This window comes from Alexandromys fortis, unplaced genomic scaffold (genome assembly GCF_014885135.2).
Source record: "Alexandromys fortis isolate MF-2015 unplaced genomic scaffold, M_Fortis_MF-2015_v1.1 scaffold_14, whole genome shotgun sequence".
In the NCBI taxonomy this organism is placed as follows: domain Eukaryota; kingdom Metazoa; phylum Chordata; class Mammalia; order Rodentia; family Cricetidae; genus Alexandromys; species Alexandromys fortis.
In genome coordinates this window covers 6,125,105-6,143,724 of record NW_026067910.1, presented here as the reverse complement: position 1 = coordinate 6,143,724, position 18,620 = coordinate 6,125,105, and positions in this window count along the sequence as shown.

Sequence of the window (18,620 nt, the reverse complement as noted above, 5' to 3'; positions counted from 1 at the left end):
TTAGTTGGATTGACTCCCTTCCTTCCTTCCTTCCTTCCTTCCTTCCTTCCTTCCTTCCTTCCTTCCTTCCTTCCTTCCTTCCTTTTTTCCCTCCCTCCCTCCTTTCTTTCTTTCTTTCTTTCTTTCTTTCTTTCTTTCTTTCTTTCTTTCTTTCTTTCTTTCTTGCAGGAGCTCCTTCTGCTCCTTCAGCCAATAGCTGCTGAGATACCAGCCCATTGGGGTGTGGTCTCTCTCCCTTTAAAAAAGCGGCTACTTCCTTCTCCTCTCTCTCTTACTTCCTGCTCCGCTCCGCTCCCGCAACTAGACTCCCTTCCTGATTGCGCAGAGGGGTGTTGTCTGGGATGGTGATCTGTTGAAGCTACCAAGTTAGGAAGAGAGTAGAAGAAACCAGATTTTAGTCCAGAGACTTGGGACTGGGAAACTGATCACAGAAAACTAACGTTTCCATCCCTTTCTCTTCCCTATCTCACTTCCTGTTTCAGAGGAAAGACTTCACATTAAATAGTTAAAATGATTGAGAATTGAGTTCCCATGTACAAAAGAGTTAATAAACCATGGAAAAGAAACACAAAACCAATTGTATCAGAATGGGTTTAACTTTCTAATTACTTCAGGATAGATTCAATTTGTTGAACTCCAAGGATTAGACCAAAATGTCCTTTCTTTTTTTAAAAATTAATTAATTTATTAATTATGTATACATTAGTCTGCCTCCATATATGCCCACACGGCAGAAGAGGGTGCCAGATCTCATTACAGATGGTTGTGAGTCACCATGTGGTTTCTGGGAATTGAACTCAGGACCTCTGGAAGAGCAGCCAGTGCTCTTAACCACTGAGCCATCTCTCCAGCCCCAAAAATGTCCTTTCTAAAAAAAAAAAGTTCTACTTTCAGTTTCTTTTTTTGTGTATTTTGCCTGCATCTATGTGTGTGTGTGTGTGTGTGTGTGTGTGTGTGTATACTGCATATATCCTGTCCCTGTAGAGGTCAGAAGAGGGCACAAGAACCCCTAGAACTGTGTGGTTGCTGGGAATAGAACCTGGGTTCTCTGGAAGAGTAATACATTTACTTAACCACTGAAATATTTCTCTAGTTACCCAAAATGTCCTTTTAACATACTAGTTCATCAAGGTGTGGTGAATTATGCTCGAAATCCTAGAATGCTGGTAAGCTGATATAGAAGAATTGCCATGAGTTCAAGGCCAGCCTGGCTGCAGAAGGAGACCCTTTTCCAAAAGACAAACTAATCAAACAAATAGCACCCCCCCTAGTCTACAATTCTAACATGATCTGAAACTGTAAAAATAACTTACCACTCTTCTCATAGTCAGTAAGCCAAATCTTTGTGAGTGTCCACAGAGATCAGAAGAGGGGTCAGATGCCCTGGAACTAGAGTTATCAACGGTTGTGAGCCACAGTGTGTGTATGTTTAATCAAATCCCATCCGCTAAACTACTGAGCCAGCTCTCCAGCCCCAAGATGTATTTCTAAAGGACTTCTGAATAAAGCCAGATGAGCAAACCATGCCAGACCAGGCCCTCAGTTGCTTGTGGTTTGTTGGGATCTCAAGAGCTGGCATCGTTGGCTGCCTTATTCTGCCAACCAGAGGGCTGAACACAATGGTAATCTCAGAGATTTCCCTCCCTAAAGCCATCTTGCCACTTTAACTGAAGAGAGATGTGTTTGGACTTAGGAGAGCAGCTGACAAGATTTGGTGGATTCAGGCTGTTAATAATATTATGTGGAAACATTTCTGCAGAGCTGGGTGTTCAGGTGTGGTGTGCCACTTACAAATGGAAGCCCACTCGTGTGTGACTTTGTGTGTGTGGTGAGTTTGTTTCAGAGAAATAAAAGGAGGAAGAAAGAAAAAGAAAAACATAGAGTCTGGAAACTTACTGAACAGCTTTAGTGGGAAAATAAGAAAAAAGTTAAATTGTTTTTTTTTTTTTCAAATTTAGAATGCATCCTAGCAGTGTTTAGAAAAAGTCACATGTGGTTCAAACCAGATGAATGATTGATACTAGCTGATAAATAAGTGGAAGTTTGGGAAAGCACCACACACACACACACACAATTATTGTAAGAGTATTACATTTATTCATCTCATATTCTTGAGACTTTTTAAAATATAATTTACAAATCAATTTTATCTTTTGTGGAACAATCACAAGTTTTTGAAATTTATTTTTCCTTGAGCTTGTGTATCCATTAAGAATGGTTAAAACTATATTTATCTTTTGTAAATGAATTGTTTTATTGAATCTCCAAGAAATATTTCCTAAAAGGCATGATTATGTAAATTTAATCTATACAACTCAAGCCTTTAAAAATGATGAGTTACAGGTAGTAAAATGTGCAATTGAGATAGTTATATATTAAGTATTAAAATGATGAGTTACAGGTAGTGAAATGTATAATTGAGATAGATATATATTAAGTATTTTGAACTGTCTTTTTTTTTTGTTTTTTTTTTGTTTTTCTAGGCAGGGTTTGTCTGTGGAGCCTGTCCTGGAACACACTCTGTAGACCAGGCTGGTTTTGAACTCCCAGAGATGCATCTGTCACTGCCCTCCGAGTGCTGGGGTTAAAGTCATGCACCACCACCACCCGGCAGATTGTCATACATTTTTAAAACATGAAAAACTAAAAGAAATTTACATTCTGTAATATTTATTTGGATGCAAAGAGTTAAGTCAGAGAGCATGTGCCAATCATTTGCTGTTAGGAAGAAGCTGTTTTTGTATTTGCTTTTGCTTGCAGTATAATTGCCTTTGATTTCTGACTCTTCACTGCTCTCCTTATCTAAAGATGTAGGGTCTACAGGTCATCTAGAAACTGCCATATCGTGAAAGTTCTTATACTGTACAGCGATGAGGCATGGTTTGCAGACTGCAATGTGGAAGGTGGCTGAAGGATTCAGACTGGTGATTTAGATGCTTCACAGTATTGGTGTTGATCCATCCCCAAACTTGTGTTTATAAACTTGACTTCAGCAGGATGCTGGAGGGATTAAAAGGAAACCACAGTACCAACAGACAGAAGGTGAGGAGAACGTGGAGCATGGTGTCCCGTTGGTTGCTCCTTCCCAGAGGTCTCGAAACAGCTTCTTAGGAGCTCCTAGGAACTTTCTCTTGGCATGCATGGAAGAATTTTTTTTAGCAACAAATGCTATACTTGTATTGTCTGTTTTTAGTTACTTGTTATTATGACTGGTTTTTAAAATAAATTTAATGGTGGTAAAAATAAAACAAGTTTGTCTGTGTCTTAAATATATGGTTCAATATAAATTTGTTTTTTTGCAGGACCCCTGGTGTACAGTCTAGGCCCAGCAAAAAAGATTACAGTGACTTTTTTGTTCTTAACTTTATGTGACCGACGCTCTGCATCCTATCTTAAAATGAAAGTCCAGTTGTTGACTGTGAAATCCAGACTTCACTGCATGGCAATATATTTCATTTTTTTTTCAAGAGCAGCATGAATCAACCAAGTACAGAGGAAATAATCCAACCATAACTTTATCTGAATTTTAACCAAATTAAATGTAAAGTTTAGAGATTAGTATACCTTTTTTAAGCCTTATGTAAGTAAGTCTTTCCACAACAATAATCAAAATGGACGCTAGTTATGCAAGAGGTTAGCAAGCTAAGTGTTTTCGTAGTTCTAATTCTGCTGTACAGTTTTTGATTTTAATGATGGATAAGTACATAAAATATATTTCATCATAAAAATACAAAATTTACTGTGAGGCCTCACAGCTTTCATTTTGATACCAATTCTGTTTAGACGTTTGTTAAGTTGAATAGAATTTGAGTCTGGTTTTTTTGGTGTGCAATGTTTTTATTCTTTTACAAGTTTCTTTAAATAATGTTTATAAAAACAAACAAAACTCGGGGAAATTGCCAGTGCTCCATATAATTTGGACTGAAACTCAGCTAGCCATGCCTGCATGAAGTATCAGGCTAAAAAGTACAGGTCTCACTGTATGCTTTCACTAAGGAAAATGCCCTTCCTTCCGAGATAACTAGCATAGCTAATGCTTTTTCCAAACATGTGCACTCCGAATATGGTCATGACCTTAGTAATGTCTGTGAGCACTTGGACGTATTTAAAGACAGCGGTTCCGCAATGCTTCGGAATGACCACATGTTCTTAACCTTTACTTACCCTACGGGTGGGTACTCATGGCAAAATGAATCTGAAGTCCTACTTCTACATTCATGTGTTTGGCTTTGCCCTTGGGTGACAACTATTGCAAGGCAGTGCCCTTTGTTATTCTTGGCAATGGAGGTAACAAAACAGCCCCACGGTAACATAACACAATAGCTCCCTTCCTAAAACAACTGCTGTTGGACAAATAGGTTGTTTATGTGCACTTGAATGAAAAGCTACAGGAATTGGGAGATTGGTGAGATGTGGGTCAATGGATGAAACTTTTCAGTTGGGCAGGAAGAAAAACTTGCAGAGATATATTGTGGTTCATAGTGACTACAGTTAACCATGATGAACTGAATACTTAAAAACTTCCAAGAGGAACTAGAATGTGGTAGGGTGCGTGCCTAGTATGCACAAGGTTCTGGGTTTGAACGTCAGCTCCCTCAAAATTTGCAAATAAAATGGATTCTTAAGAGTAGTTTTTAATCACAAAATTCCAAGTATATGAAGTAATTTTTTAAACTACGTGTATTTAGCTACCCCAACATATGTATGTTTTCAAACATACTTTTCAAAACACCATGTTTGAATTTATGCTGAAACAAACATTTATTTGTCAGTTAAAAGTAATAAAGTAGCAAACTGAGTCACCAAATAGAACAAGTTAAAGAGAAATAAAGATCATTTTGCCTTAGCAGCAGACATGAGCACTAGAGAGTTAACCTCAGCAAAAAGAAAATCCCAATAGTAGGTGACAGAAAGATGACATGTCGAAGTACTTGTTGTCAACTAGTTATGTAGGCAAGTAGCCAAACACTGGACAGAACCCCCAGGGCATGGAAGGGAGGAGGAGAGGAGAGCTTGCTGCTGGTTGCCACCTTAAAACACATGAAGTGTCAGATCTGATCCCTGGTTGTCCATAGTTCTAAAGGTCACATATTTTTGGAACACAGCCCACTAGTTTCATTTCAAGGGACATTGCTCTGCCCTCTGAGAAAGCAAGACAGACTCAACCCAATGAAATGATCTTAGCTACTCTTAGAGGAGGCTGAGAGTAGTGTGGCAATGACTGATGGTCTGGATCCAGATACCAACCTTGGTGTGGAATAGGGTTTCTTCAGCCTTCTGTTTATTTTTATGTACAATGAAGAAACTGCACTAGCTGCTCTCTAAAGACTTTCCTGGCACTGGTTTCTGAAACTGGAGTAAGTTTACAATTGATTTGAAAGTAGCGAAAGATGTTCACGAACAGTTCTGACATGAATATTACTTCAACTCCAAGATCCTTCTTGAAGAATAGTACATTGTAAACTTGACATACATATGCATGATTCCTTGTTCTTAAAGAAAGTGTATATTGTTTTAAAGGTTTGGCATATAGAATTCTGAGGAAGTATAATTGAAGGGAGACCTACATCTTCTGGACATGTGATGGGTGAAGCAGACATAGCTGGTACCCAGTAATTGGAAGCCAAGTTGTTCATTGCATTTTATTTCTATGAGCATCAGATAACTGTCGTCAATTGATGGGAAAGCTTTGATAACCAATTATCTTTAAGAGGTGGGACCAAGTTAGGGTATGGCTTTCTGGGACCCAGAGAGAAATGGGCATACAGCCCAGTTGCTCTCTCTCTGTGGTTCCCTCACAGCACAGCTGAGCTTGGACTTCTTTTTCCTTTTTTGTGAGTTTTTCCCTTATAATAAACAAGAATATAACTGTTTTATCTTTTAGATAGCCTGGTTATTTCCTGAATTGAGCTAACTTCTACAGTTGGTGCCCAACATGGGTCTCGAACCCATAACCCTGAGATTAAGAGTCTCATGCTCTACCAACTGAGCTGGCAAAGAGCTTGTACTAGTTTTTGGAAGAAATTAATAGCAATTATCCCAAAAGTGACAGACTTAACCTTATAAAGAGAACTTTTTGGATTCTTCCCAAAATTGTACATGATGCACCAATAACTGGAGCCTGTACATTTTATACCAATGCAAATAAATCAAGGAAAGCAGGCTACAAATCAGAAGGATTAAATAAGGTGGAACAAATCCCTTATAATTCTGCTATTCTTGTGGTACTAAGTGATTTTAAAGACCCTCTCAATATAGGTACTGATTCACAATACACAGAAAGAGTTGTCTTGCATATTGAAACTGCTGAATTTATACCAGATGAGAATTTACTTCATTACTCATTCAGGTTCAAGATATAATCAGGAATGGACTCTGTCCTATGTACATAACACATTTCCAATTCCATAGGGGTCTGACAGGTCCTCTAGCACAAGATAATGCAGAAACTGATCAATTATTGATTGGAAGCGTGTTGCAGGCCTCAGAATTTCATAAAAACATCATGTCAATAGTAAAGGTTTAAAGAGTTTCCTCAAGTCCAAATGGATCAAAGACTGCAACATAAAGCCAGCCACACTGAACCTTACAGAAGATAAAGTGAGAAGTACAGTTGAACGCATTAGCACAGGAGACCACTTCCTAAATATAACCCTAGCAGCACAGACACTGAGAGAAACAATTAATAAATGGGACCTGAAACTGAAAAGCTTCTGTAAAGCAAAGGGCACAGTCAACAAGACAAAACAGCAGCCTACAGAATGAGAAAAGTTCTTCACTAACTCCACATCAGACAGAGGTCTGATCTCCAAAATATACAAAGAACTTAAGAAAATGGACACTAAAAGAACAAATAATTCAATAAAAAATGGAGTACAGACTTAAACAGATAACTCTTAACAGAGGAATCTAAATTGGCTGAAAGACACTTAAGAAAGTGTTCAACATCCTTAGTCATCAGAGAAATGTAAATCAAAACAACTCTGAGATTCCATCTTATACCTGTAAGAGTAATCAAGATGAAAAACACTGATGACAACTTATGCTGGAGAAGTTGTAGGGTAAAGGGAACACTCCTGCATTGCTGGTAGGAATTCAAGCTGGTACAGTCCCTTTGGATGTTAGTGTGGAAATTTCTCAGAAAATTAGGGAACAACCTTCCTCAAGACTGAGTAATTCTATTTTGTGTATATATCCAAAGGATGCTTAATTGTGCCACAAAGACATATACTCAATTATGTTCATAGCAGCATTGTTTGTCATAGCCAGAACCTGGAAACAACCTAATGCTCCTCCACTGAAGAATGGATAAGGAAAATGTGGTACATTTTACACAATGGCGTACTATACAGCAGAAAAAAAAATGACTGCTTGAATTATGCAGGCAAATGGATAGATCTAGAAAAAAACTCATTTTTGAGTTAGATAGTACAGACCAAGAAAAATAATTATCACATGTACTCACTCATAAGTGTTTTTTAAACATAAAGCAAAGAAAACCAGCCCACAAATCACAATCCCAGAGAACCTAGGCAACAATGAGGATGCTAAGACAGACTTACATAGATATAATCTGCATGGGAAGTAGAAAAAAAGCAAGATCTCCTGAGTAAATTGGGAGTATGGGGACCTTGAGAGAGGGTTGAAGGGGAGGGGAGAGGTAGAAAGGGGAGCAGAGAAAGATGTAGAACTTAACAAAAATCAATAAAAAAATTAAAAAAGAGTTTCCTATTACATGGCAATAAGATATGGAGATTATAAGGAGATGTCCTACTTGCTCTTTTTTATAACTAAACACTGTTGCCTGCAGGGAGTAACCCAAAGGGTACTCAAAGGAATGATATCTGGCAGATGGATGTGTTCTACTTTATGGAATTTGGAATGTTAAAATATGTGCACCACACTGTAGACACTTATTCAGGTTTTCAATGGGCAACTGCTTTGAGCTTGGAAAAGGCTGATTCAGTAATCATGCATTTATTAGAAGTTATGGGCATCATAGGCATTCATGCACAAATAAAGACAGACAATTGTCCAGCATAAGAAAATGAAATGTTTTTGCTTATTATAATATAAAGCATATAACAGGTATACCAAATAATTCTACAGGTCAGACAGTTATAAAAAGGTAACATTGAACTATAAAGCACATGCTAAACAAACAGAAAGGGATGGAAAATACCCCCCAGAAATAGATTGCCTAATGATTTATTAACCTTGAATTTTTTAATGCTAATGAGAAAGGAACAATAGTAGCAGAGGGACATTGGATAATTGTTATACATGTAGTCAGATTAATTAGGTTCTTTAGATATATAGAAATTGTATTCTGCCTAGATAGCTAATCTTCAACCACTTCAAAATTCTGTAGAACATGACATTTAAATAACTCAGGGTTCTGTTTACACGAGACACAATTGTTCCTGAAAGCACCAATCTATTCCTGAGAGAATGTTGATCACGGAAGACACTCCACTTGGAGTTTTTTTTTTTTTTTTCTTGGCACAATTGGCCTTTGGGCAAGGAAATGTGCATGCCTCAACCACTGACAAAGTACATGGTGTCCAGACTGGATGAGAAGGACACAAGGAAAAGGACTGCCAAGCCTTGCCAAGAAAGGGTAAGAAGGTTCTGAAAAATTTCCTGCCTCTAAAAATGGTCTGTCAGTTATGCTAGGCCTTAGCCAAACTTGGTTGCTTCAACATTGCAAATGAGACTTTGAGTGGTTGCTCAGGTAGCCAATTGTCTCCATCATATACTGCTCACTTTGGAAACTGCTTGACTGAACTTTCTGCCTACTCACGTAATATTATCTCCCTTCTCAGGCCTTCGATGGGATTGAAGATTAGACAGTCGTAGTTACCTTCCTCTTATGATTTAGCCAAGCCTATTTCCAATGCAAGACTTAGACTCTTTGGAATAGAATGTTTATTAAAACATTTGTCATGTGTTCCTTGCTTAATATTGTTTATGTTGGTTGTATTTCATATCTGTTCCCATTGTATACAGTTTTGTATTGGGTTTCAATCACTCTTATTTTAGACAAAAGGGGGAGGTGATGGGGAAGCTTTGCTAACCAATTATCTTTAAGAGGTGGGACCAAGTTAGGGTGTGGCTATCTGGTACCTGAAGAAAAACTGGCACATGGCCCAGGTTCCCTCACAACACAGCTGAACACGGACTTCTTGTTCCTGTTTTGTGAGTTTTTCCCTTATAATAAATAAAAATATAATTGCCTTATCTTTTAGCTAGCCTGGTTATTTCCTGAATGAAGCTAACATCTACAGTCAGTGGCCTTTTTTTTTATTTTAAAGAAAGCACCAAGCTTTCTGAACTCTCACAAACGGAGAACAGAAGACTTCCAGTCACTTACAGCTTTGGTATTTATCTCAGCCCCTTCTTCTGTCCATAGATTCTTAGGTTTCGTTTTCTTGATTGTGTTCCATAGTTCTTGGACATTGTAGTAATTATCATTTTTCCTGCCTTAGTTGCAGTTTAATGAAGCTGTTCCTCAATTTCCCCCCATCCTTAATATTCTTCCTTCTGCTTTGTTGAGACTATTGCAGATGCACTGCATTTCCTATTTCATCTTATTCATTGATGTTTTTATTTCTAACATTTAAGGTTTGTTTTCCCAAAAATCTCAATTTCCTTGCTGAAATCTTTACCATGTTGCTACTTTTTTACCCCAACCATATTGTTGATTTTCTCATCCGTTTTGACAATCTGTTCCCCCATGTTGCCAACTTTCTTTTTAGGGTCTGAAATGAGTTGTTCTGCTCACTTGTATTCTCTTTCAGTTTACTGATGAATTTTACTAGAAAGCTTTTGAAATTTTTACTGATATCAGAGTCTTTGAGTTAAGTAGTTGAGGAATTATGATCTTTTGGAGGAGTTCTGTTGCCTGGCATTTTCCTTTGTTATGTTTCTAGCTTTGTGATTTGTGCATCTGTTAGTGTGGACATCTTTTCTGAATTTGGGGTGCATTTTCCTATGGAGCAGATTACTCTGCAAGTCTCAGTTCTGAGTACCTTTTGTTGAGGAGCAAACTCTACAGCAGCAGCAGCAGCAGCAAGTGTGACGTGTGGATGTTCTGTGCTCACAGGTCTGTGTGACGTGTGGATGCTTTGTGTTCACAGGCCTGTGTGACCTGGGGATGTTTTGTGCTCACAGGCAAGTGGGACATGTGGATGCTCCGTGCTCATAGGCCTGTGTTTTCTGTTCTCTTCTGTGTTTTCAGGCAAGTGTGATGTGTGGATGCTCTGTGCTTATATGCGAGTGTGATATATGGATGTTTTATTCTTATAGGCCAGAGGGTAGCTCCGTTCTTACAAATAATTTCTTCTTCAAGGTGGCTTTCAGTTGCTGCCCTCTGGGAAACAGCCTGGGAAACAGGGAAGTCCCTCTGCTACTGACCCATCTGCTGGAGGAAACACTGATGCTGTGGGATAATGCTCTTATGCCCTGTAAAGATTTGTCACTCTTATTGGTTTAATAAAACACTGATTGGCCAGTAGCCAGGCAGGAAGTATAGGTTGGGCAACCAGACTAGGAGAATCCTGGGAAGAGGAGAGACTCAGTCTTCAGTTACCACCCAGACACAGAGGAAGCAAGATGAAAATGATGCATTGAGAAAAGGTGCCAATCCTCATGGCTAAACACAGATAAGAATTATGGGCTAATTTAAGTTTCTGAACTTTTCCAGTATCCTTTCATTTCCTTGGTGGTTTTCTGAAGCTTTTATCCTGTTTCTTTCTTTAAGAGAACGTCTACTTTTTTTTTATACATTTTAAATTAATTACATTTCTTTTTTGAGAGTTACATACACACACACACATGCACACACATGCACACACACACACACTGAGTTCTGATTTTCCCTAGACTGAACCCCCCTCTTATTTCCTTCCCTCCCCAACTAATCCTCACCTTTTAACAACTCTCTCACCATCGAGTCTTTTTGTTTGTTTTTGATTTTTACTTGTGTCCTACTGAGTTTAGCGAGGACTATCTGTATGACTGTAGGTTTGGAACTGCCCACTGGAGCCTGATGGGGTCACAGACAATGACTCCCTCTCTCCCATAATCTGTCAGGAGCCAATAGTTCAGCATATGGGATAGGGTCCTATGTGCTCCTCCGTCATCCATGACTGACTGTTGACAGGACCAGGCTCAGTGAAGCTGACAGCAGTTATGAGTTCAGGTTTGTGATGGCCGTGTTATCCCTAGAATATGGAATTTTGCAGCCTTCCTCCATGTCTTCCAGCTCTTTCTGAAAGGTCCTTCTAACAGAGGGGGTGGTATACACACCTTGTTTAAGGCTGAACCTTCAATTGTCACTTATTCTCAGCACCTTGAGAAGCAATAAATCTCTCAGGCACTGCCATTCACTACAGAGGGAGGCTCTTCCGATAAAGGCTGACAGTAGTACTCGTCTATGGGTATAAACATAAGTATTTAGAAGGCAGTTTGTTACTTTGTTAATATAAGTAAATAATAGTGGTGGGTCCTTCCCAACCCCACTCATAGTACCTATTGCTTCCGTAGACATGGCCTTTTGGCTGGGTTACAGTACTAGGCATGGTGTTATGGCTTTCTCCTTTTCGGAATCACATAAGAGACAGCCTCTAGTCCACCATCATATCTGGAGGTACTTTGTTTTTTTTTTTTTTTTTGATTTTTGGCTGATTTTGTTATCAAGACTATACTAGCCTCAAATAAAGAACTGGTGATGTTTCCTCTTATTTCTTTTCTAAAAATCCTTGTTTGTGGTCAGTGTTCTACCACTACCACTTTCAAAGGCTGACACAAAAGTTGTTGAACCAGTTCTTGAAGTCTTTTGAAAATATGTCATATACATCTCTTTTAATGAAATTTAAATATGTCTACCTTGGAAGATTAGTATTTTGGTAAGCTATAGCAGCAGAGCAAGTGCACAGAGCTAACTCAATATCCCTTTCTGGTTCTGTCTTTAGTCTCAGCTTTAGGAGGGAACCGATGTCTTTCTTTATTACGAGTGTATATTTTTGGGTAAAATTTCATAAAAGTTAGAGTTGGAGAAAAAATTAATTACTAATTTACTATCTCTTAATCGATTCAGAGTTGTAGAATCCAGCATCTGGGGGGGGGAGGGGAGGAGTCTTCTTGTTCAAGTTTCTGGATCTTCCTGCAAGGTTTTGGAGAAGTGTTCTGGTGAGCAATAGCAATTATACCTCCAATCTCTTGATCCTCAGCTGATAGAAAAGGAAGGAAATCTAATTCAAAGGAGCAATAAAAGACAGTCTATTCCAGAAACAGAGAGCATACCCCGCAAGAACATGATTTTTTAAAAGCTCTTACCTGGATGAAACAGAGTTCTTTAACTAGATCACCATACCAACTTGATCCAGTGGATTATCATGCCAACCAATCCAAGGAATTTTTTCCAAAAACCTTTGTTGTAAAAGTTCAGCCCCCTTTCAACTGCCAGACGATTGGGTTTCTGCTTGTAGTAACTGCTCATTTATGTTCTTTATTATCTAACAAGGACTTTCTAAACATTTTACTTCACATAATTCACTCCCGCACACACAAGACTGACTTCATGGGAGACACTTTTCTTGTCAGGGTTAAATCTGAGACACAAGTTCACTTCAGAATTTACATGGAGTAGAATATAGCATGTGGATAGTAATGGTGCGACCTATCTCACATCTGTAATTCTAGCCTAACTGCTGAGTTTTCCAGAGAGGGCCAAGATTACCACTCACACGTGCTCATTTCTAACTTGCAGTTGCTACCAAAGTAAGTATCAGAGGGTACATGGGGCTCTTAAGAATTGAAGATGCTCCCATGGAGCTCACTATCTCAGGACCCAGCAATACCTCTTTTGGGTATATATCTAGAGGATGCTCATTCATACCACAAGGACATGTGCTCAACTATGTTCATAGCAGCAGTGCTTGTCATATCCAGAACCTGGAAACAACCTAAATGCTCTTTGACTGAAGAATGGATAAGGAAAATGTGGTCCATTTACACAATGGAGTAATACACAGCAGAAAAAAAAATAACAGCAGCTTGAATTTTGCAGGCAAATGGATGTGGCTGGCAAACATGATACTGAGTGAGGTAACCCAGATGCAGAAAGACAATTATCATATGCACTCACTCATAAGTGGTTTTAAAACATAAAGGAAAGAAAACCAGCCTACAATTCACAATCCTAGAGAATGTAGACAGCAATGAGGACCCTATGAGAGACATACATGGATCTAATCTACATGGGTAGTAGAAAAAGACACGAACTCCTGAGTATATAGGGACCATGGGGACCATGGGAGAGAGTTGAAGGGGAGGCGAGAGGCAGGGAGGGAAGCAGAGAAAAATGTATAGCTCAATAAAACCAATACAAAAAACAATACACCCCCCAAAACAAACAAAAAAGAATTGAAGATGCTGGAACTCGGAGAAAACTTGCCCACCAAAACATGGCTCTGTACTATTTCTTTTTATGCTTTTCTCTTCCTTCCTTTTAAAAATTAATACAACTTTTATTCAGGTATGATGTGCATGCAGAGATGCTTACTTTTTTGCAGTATATAGTCATATATTTTGTCGAATTCATACAGGACTAGGATTCTCATCACAATCAAGATGTAGAACAGCTTGATCACACAGAAACCCCAAGTGAAAACAAACCAGACCTCCACTCTCTTCTCTTCAAGCTCCTTTGTAGCAGCTCCTGCACTCGGTTGTCAGTAGCAGCTCTCTAAGGGCAGCTGTGGGTACCTTTCCCGTCTACTCGTCTTTCTATCCGTGGACTGCCTCTCTAGCAGAACCATGCACTTTGTAGATTTACTTGTGTGGCTTCTTTCGTTTATCGGTATGCATTTGAGAATCAGCCAAGTTGCAAGATTATGCTTGATCCTTTTCAATTCTGAGGTACATTCCATTGTGATGAATGTTTCACTCTTTGCTCGCCCATTCACTAGCTGGAGAGTATTTGGATTCATGGCTGTGTTTTTAAGTTCCCTTAATTTTTTTTTCTACAGTATATTCATGAATAAATTCTCGCAGGGTATTTCCTGTACCAAGCTGTCCTTAGGTGGAAGATGGGAACTGTTTTCAGATACGATCCTGGGCCTATGTTTTCCTTTGCAATCAGGACCACAGTTGGCGAGCAATGATGCCCTCGGTTTCTTGAAATACAGACCCCCTAAAGCATTTAGTTTTTAGTAACTTTTTTTTTTTTGTGTGACAGAGTCTCACTATGTAGTCTTGCCTGACCTGAGCCTGCTACATAAACCATGCTGGCCTCAAGCTCTGAAAGTTCAATCTTCCAATAGTTGGTTCTTATACATTATTATACTCCATTCTGTTTTTCAAATTGTTGGCCTCTTTTTCTTGTTTTGAAGATTTATTTATTATGTACACAGTGTCTGTCTGCATGTATGTTTACAGGCCAGAAGAATTCACTAGATCTCATTATAAATGGTTGTGAGCCACAATGTGGTTGCTGGGAATTAAACTCAGGACCTCTAAAAGAACAGTCAGTGTTCTTAACCTTTGAGCCATCTCTCCAGCCCCATGGCCTCTTTTTCTTTAATCATCATTACCCCCCTCCACCCCTATGCAAATATATAGTTGTAACCTGCTCAGTCCATATACTCGTACTTATATGTATGTTTTAGGACTGACCTTTTGGTGTTGGACAATCAATTTACGTTCTCTTCTCTGAGGAGTACCATTTTTTCACTCAGCATGCCTTAGGTGCCTATTGTTCTTTGTCAAGGGTTGAGGCCTCATTAATTTTCCCGACTTCCACACCAGCATGCCTATGGCTGTCATCCTTGCTCAGGTCATGTTTAGGCATGAAACTTTATAGATATAGTTTCAGACATTTATAGGAGACATAGTATCATAGCAAATTACCTGTACCTCTGGCTTTTACACCTGGGTTGAGCCTTGTCTTGGGTTTAGGTCCTGAGGTAGGAATGGGTAAGAGCGCAAGGAAAAATTTTGATCACCAGGTGGATTGCACTCAAGTAGCTCCAAATAACTCAAGCTGTCTCTATTTAAACTCTAACAGAGTTTTTTTTTTTTCCTATCAGGCTTACACGAACAGCTTTATTATTGGCTCCTATTTTTGACTTTTAAGAAATAAATCAATTTAAGGAATACATCTTCGCCATTTGAAAGCCCTATTGTTCCCCTTTATGCCTCCCCCAAACACAACTTCCCATTGCCTGCATAGCCTTATTCTATACAGAATTCAGCATTTTTGCAGCCTTAATTAAATACGGAGCCAGACACATCCTCCTCTTGCAGCACTTCTGTCAGCTGGCAGCTACTTGTGGTTACAAAGCTGAAAAGTAATAGACATGGGTTCAGTGCTTTAAGGACAACAGTGTTCAAACCAAACAGTTCTTTCATGTCTGCAAGATATGCTTTTATACAGCTTCCTCAATCTCTCTGAAAAAGGCAGACTTTGATAAAACATTTTTTTCCCATCTCACTATTCCATGCTTCTTCCACCAATATCAGCTCCTGTGTGTGGTAAAGATGGCTCTCTCCATCCCATATTTTACATTGTATTTTCCCCATTGTATCATACCAGACAGATCCTACCATTGACTGTATGTGCTCGGTGTCTAGGGAACTTACTCTCAACTGTAGGTGCTATGTGTGTTCTTGAGGCTTTTCTCCTATTCTGTGTATGCAAGCTTTACTCTCCTTTCCAGAACTGTGAGACATGGTTAATGTTCCAAGCATTGTGTTCTCATATGTACCTGTTTCTATTGAGTCAGAAAAGTTCCCAGACTTAGACATTGTAGTTAGTAATTCCAGATAAGAGACTTGAGAAACACTAGCTACCTGCTGAATCTCAGGCAAAAATATTCAGAAAAGAACAGCATTTCTAGGGAAAATTATAACTGTTGCATGTGTGACTGATGAAATAAAACTAAAAACCATCCCAAGAATCACCAATATAATGAGAGAGAAAAGTGTCTATAAGTTGCATGAATCTTGCAAATTCCTACGCTGTTCATGGTCTACTGGTCCTTGCCAAGTGAGAATTTGTTTCCATCAGTGCCTTGCCCTGAGGAACTCCATTGGACAGGTAGTCATACGCTGATCCAAGACTAGGTTACGTGGCTCCCGACAATTTTACAACCTTTCTACCATTTATTCTGAAATTATCTCTGAACTCAAGGTGCAGGAGTTATAGTACACATGAATTAATTGGTGCTGGGCTCCACAACTCTACATTTTGATCAGTGTGGTTTTCTGCAATGACCTTTGCCCATGCAAACAGAACTTTCCTTAATGTGAGGTGAGAACCACATTTACCTTGAATATAAGGATAGATTTTCAGAGTGTGGTTAAAACTTACGCTGGTTTAGAAAAGGAGTGGTTGTAGGATTTCCTTCAAGATTCATGACTAGCCCAGAGCAATTGACTAGGTTTCCATCAGTAATTGACTAGGTTTCCATCACTAGGCATGTTTCCCTCTTGTTAAGTGTGCCTGAAGCTCAATTACAGAGCTGTTGGTTCCTGCTAGGACATGCATGCCATTATTACACTGTTAGGGTGCTATGCTGGTCGTTGTTGTGGTTCATAGGGGTCATAGCTGGCTAGGGACTCTTGCTTACTTCTGTTCTTTGGAATTGTGCATGGTACCTTCTGATACCGTGAAAGTTAATCTGTTGCCCACCATTTTAAAAACTTGTGTGCGAGTGTGTGTGTGTCTATGTGCGAGAGTGTTTGCATGTCTGCTCATGAGCACAAACATGTGATCGATTGTGGAAGCCAGAAAAGTGTGTTGGATATTCTGGGATTGGAGTTTAGGTGGTTGTGAGTCACCTGATGAAACTTCTGGAAACCGCAGCTCTTCTGCAAGCACCCTTAGCCATTAAGCAAACATCCCAGTCCTTATAGTTTTTATTTTAAGAATTATCTCTACATCTAAAGCATTTTTTTTGGTATTTTTTTGTGATGTGAATTAAAGTCGGAGCCTTGTGGATGCTAGGCTCTACCACCCTTGACCTTAAATCTTTAAAAAGGTGAAACTAAAGTTATATCATTTTTTGGGAAATTTTGGCATTTGTATCTGTAGCAAGTCACAGCTCATACCGATAAAGTGTCTAGCAGAAGTTCAGTGCTAGTTTGCATTCTGGTAATGCACATGATTTGTCTCAGGGACGCCTGTGGTCTGCCTAGATTTTCCTCTTCCATCAGATATTGCCTGAATGAAATTTAATTGCTTTTACCACTTCAGTCAGAGTTCCTGTTACTTGTCTGAGAATTCTTTAAACTCATATTTGGCATATTTTATCACATGTCCTACCGTTGAGCAAATCCAGAAAATGTTTTATGCAATTGTTATCTGGCTTGCTATAGCCATTGCTCTCTGCACAGCTGAGGCCGTGTCTCCTAGTAACACATTCAAACCATATATTGTATTAGCAGAAAGAAAGCTTCCAGTTTTCAGCTAAGTTATGGCTTGTTCACTTTTTCTTCAGCATTATTTTTACTGTTTAACTTTTTTTAAAAATATTTATTTATTTATTATGTATACAATATTCTGTCTGTATATATGCCTGCAGGCCAGAAGAGGGCACCAGACCCTATTATAGATGGTTGTGAGCCACCATGTGGTTGCTGGGAATTGAACTCAGGACCTTTGGAAGAACAGGCAATGCTCTTAACCTCTGAGCCATCTCTCCAGCCCTACTGTTTAACTTTTTAAAACTTAAAAAAAATGTCTAAATTAAGAATCACCTTTTCATGTTATACACAGATCAAAATTACAGAAACTATAGCCGTGCTATTCTTGCTTCTTTCTCCACCAGTTTTTTCCTTCTCTATTTATCTTTTTATTTTTTCCCTGTTTGTGATAAATCTCATTAATCTCAGGCTTGAATTTCTATATAGCCAAGGATGACTGACCTTGAACTTCTAATCCTCATAGCTCTACCACCAGAATACAGGTGTGCCAGGTATATTCAGTGCTGAGGATTTAGACCAGAATTTCATGATTTCTAGGCCAGCACTCTACAACTGGGCCACATGCTCAGCCCTTCTCCAGGAGTTTAACATGTGAAATCAATGCAAAATTTTCAACATACCTTTCATAACTGGTCTAGGCTAGTTCAAGTATCCTACCAACAATTTTTAATTATTTTATTTTATTTTTTTGCAGTTGCACTGGGGATTGAGCCTAGGGGCTGACAAGCAGTAGATGGAGTTCTTTACCACTAAGCTATACTTCTCACCCCAATTATGACTATTAAAAATCACATCTATAATAAGCTTTTTATTACCCATTAAACTGATAATCACCACCAAACCTGACAGCAGTCATTCGCCTTGTTCTTATTTTTCCATCCATTTAAATGTTGACATTCTGGGATTGTCCTTTGAAACATTTCTTTTAATTCCAGGTTCATCTTTGTGCCATCTTTTGTGGGTAGAGTACCACGCTCAAATGTTTGCTTAAATAATGCTCACATTAGAGTACTACTCAGTGGTAAAAACCAATGACATCTTGAATTTTGCATGCAAATGGATGGAAATAGAAAACACTATCTTGAGTGAGATAACCTAGACCCATAAGGATGAATATAGTATGTACTCAC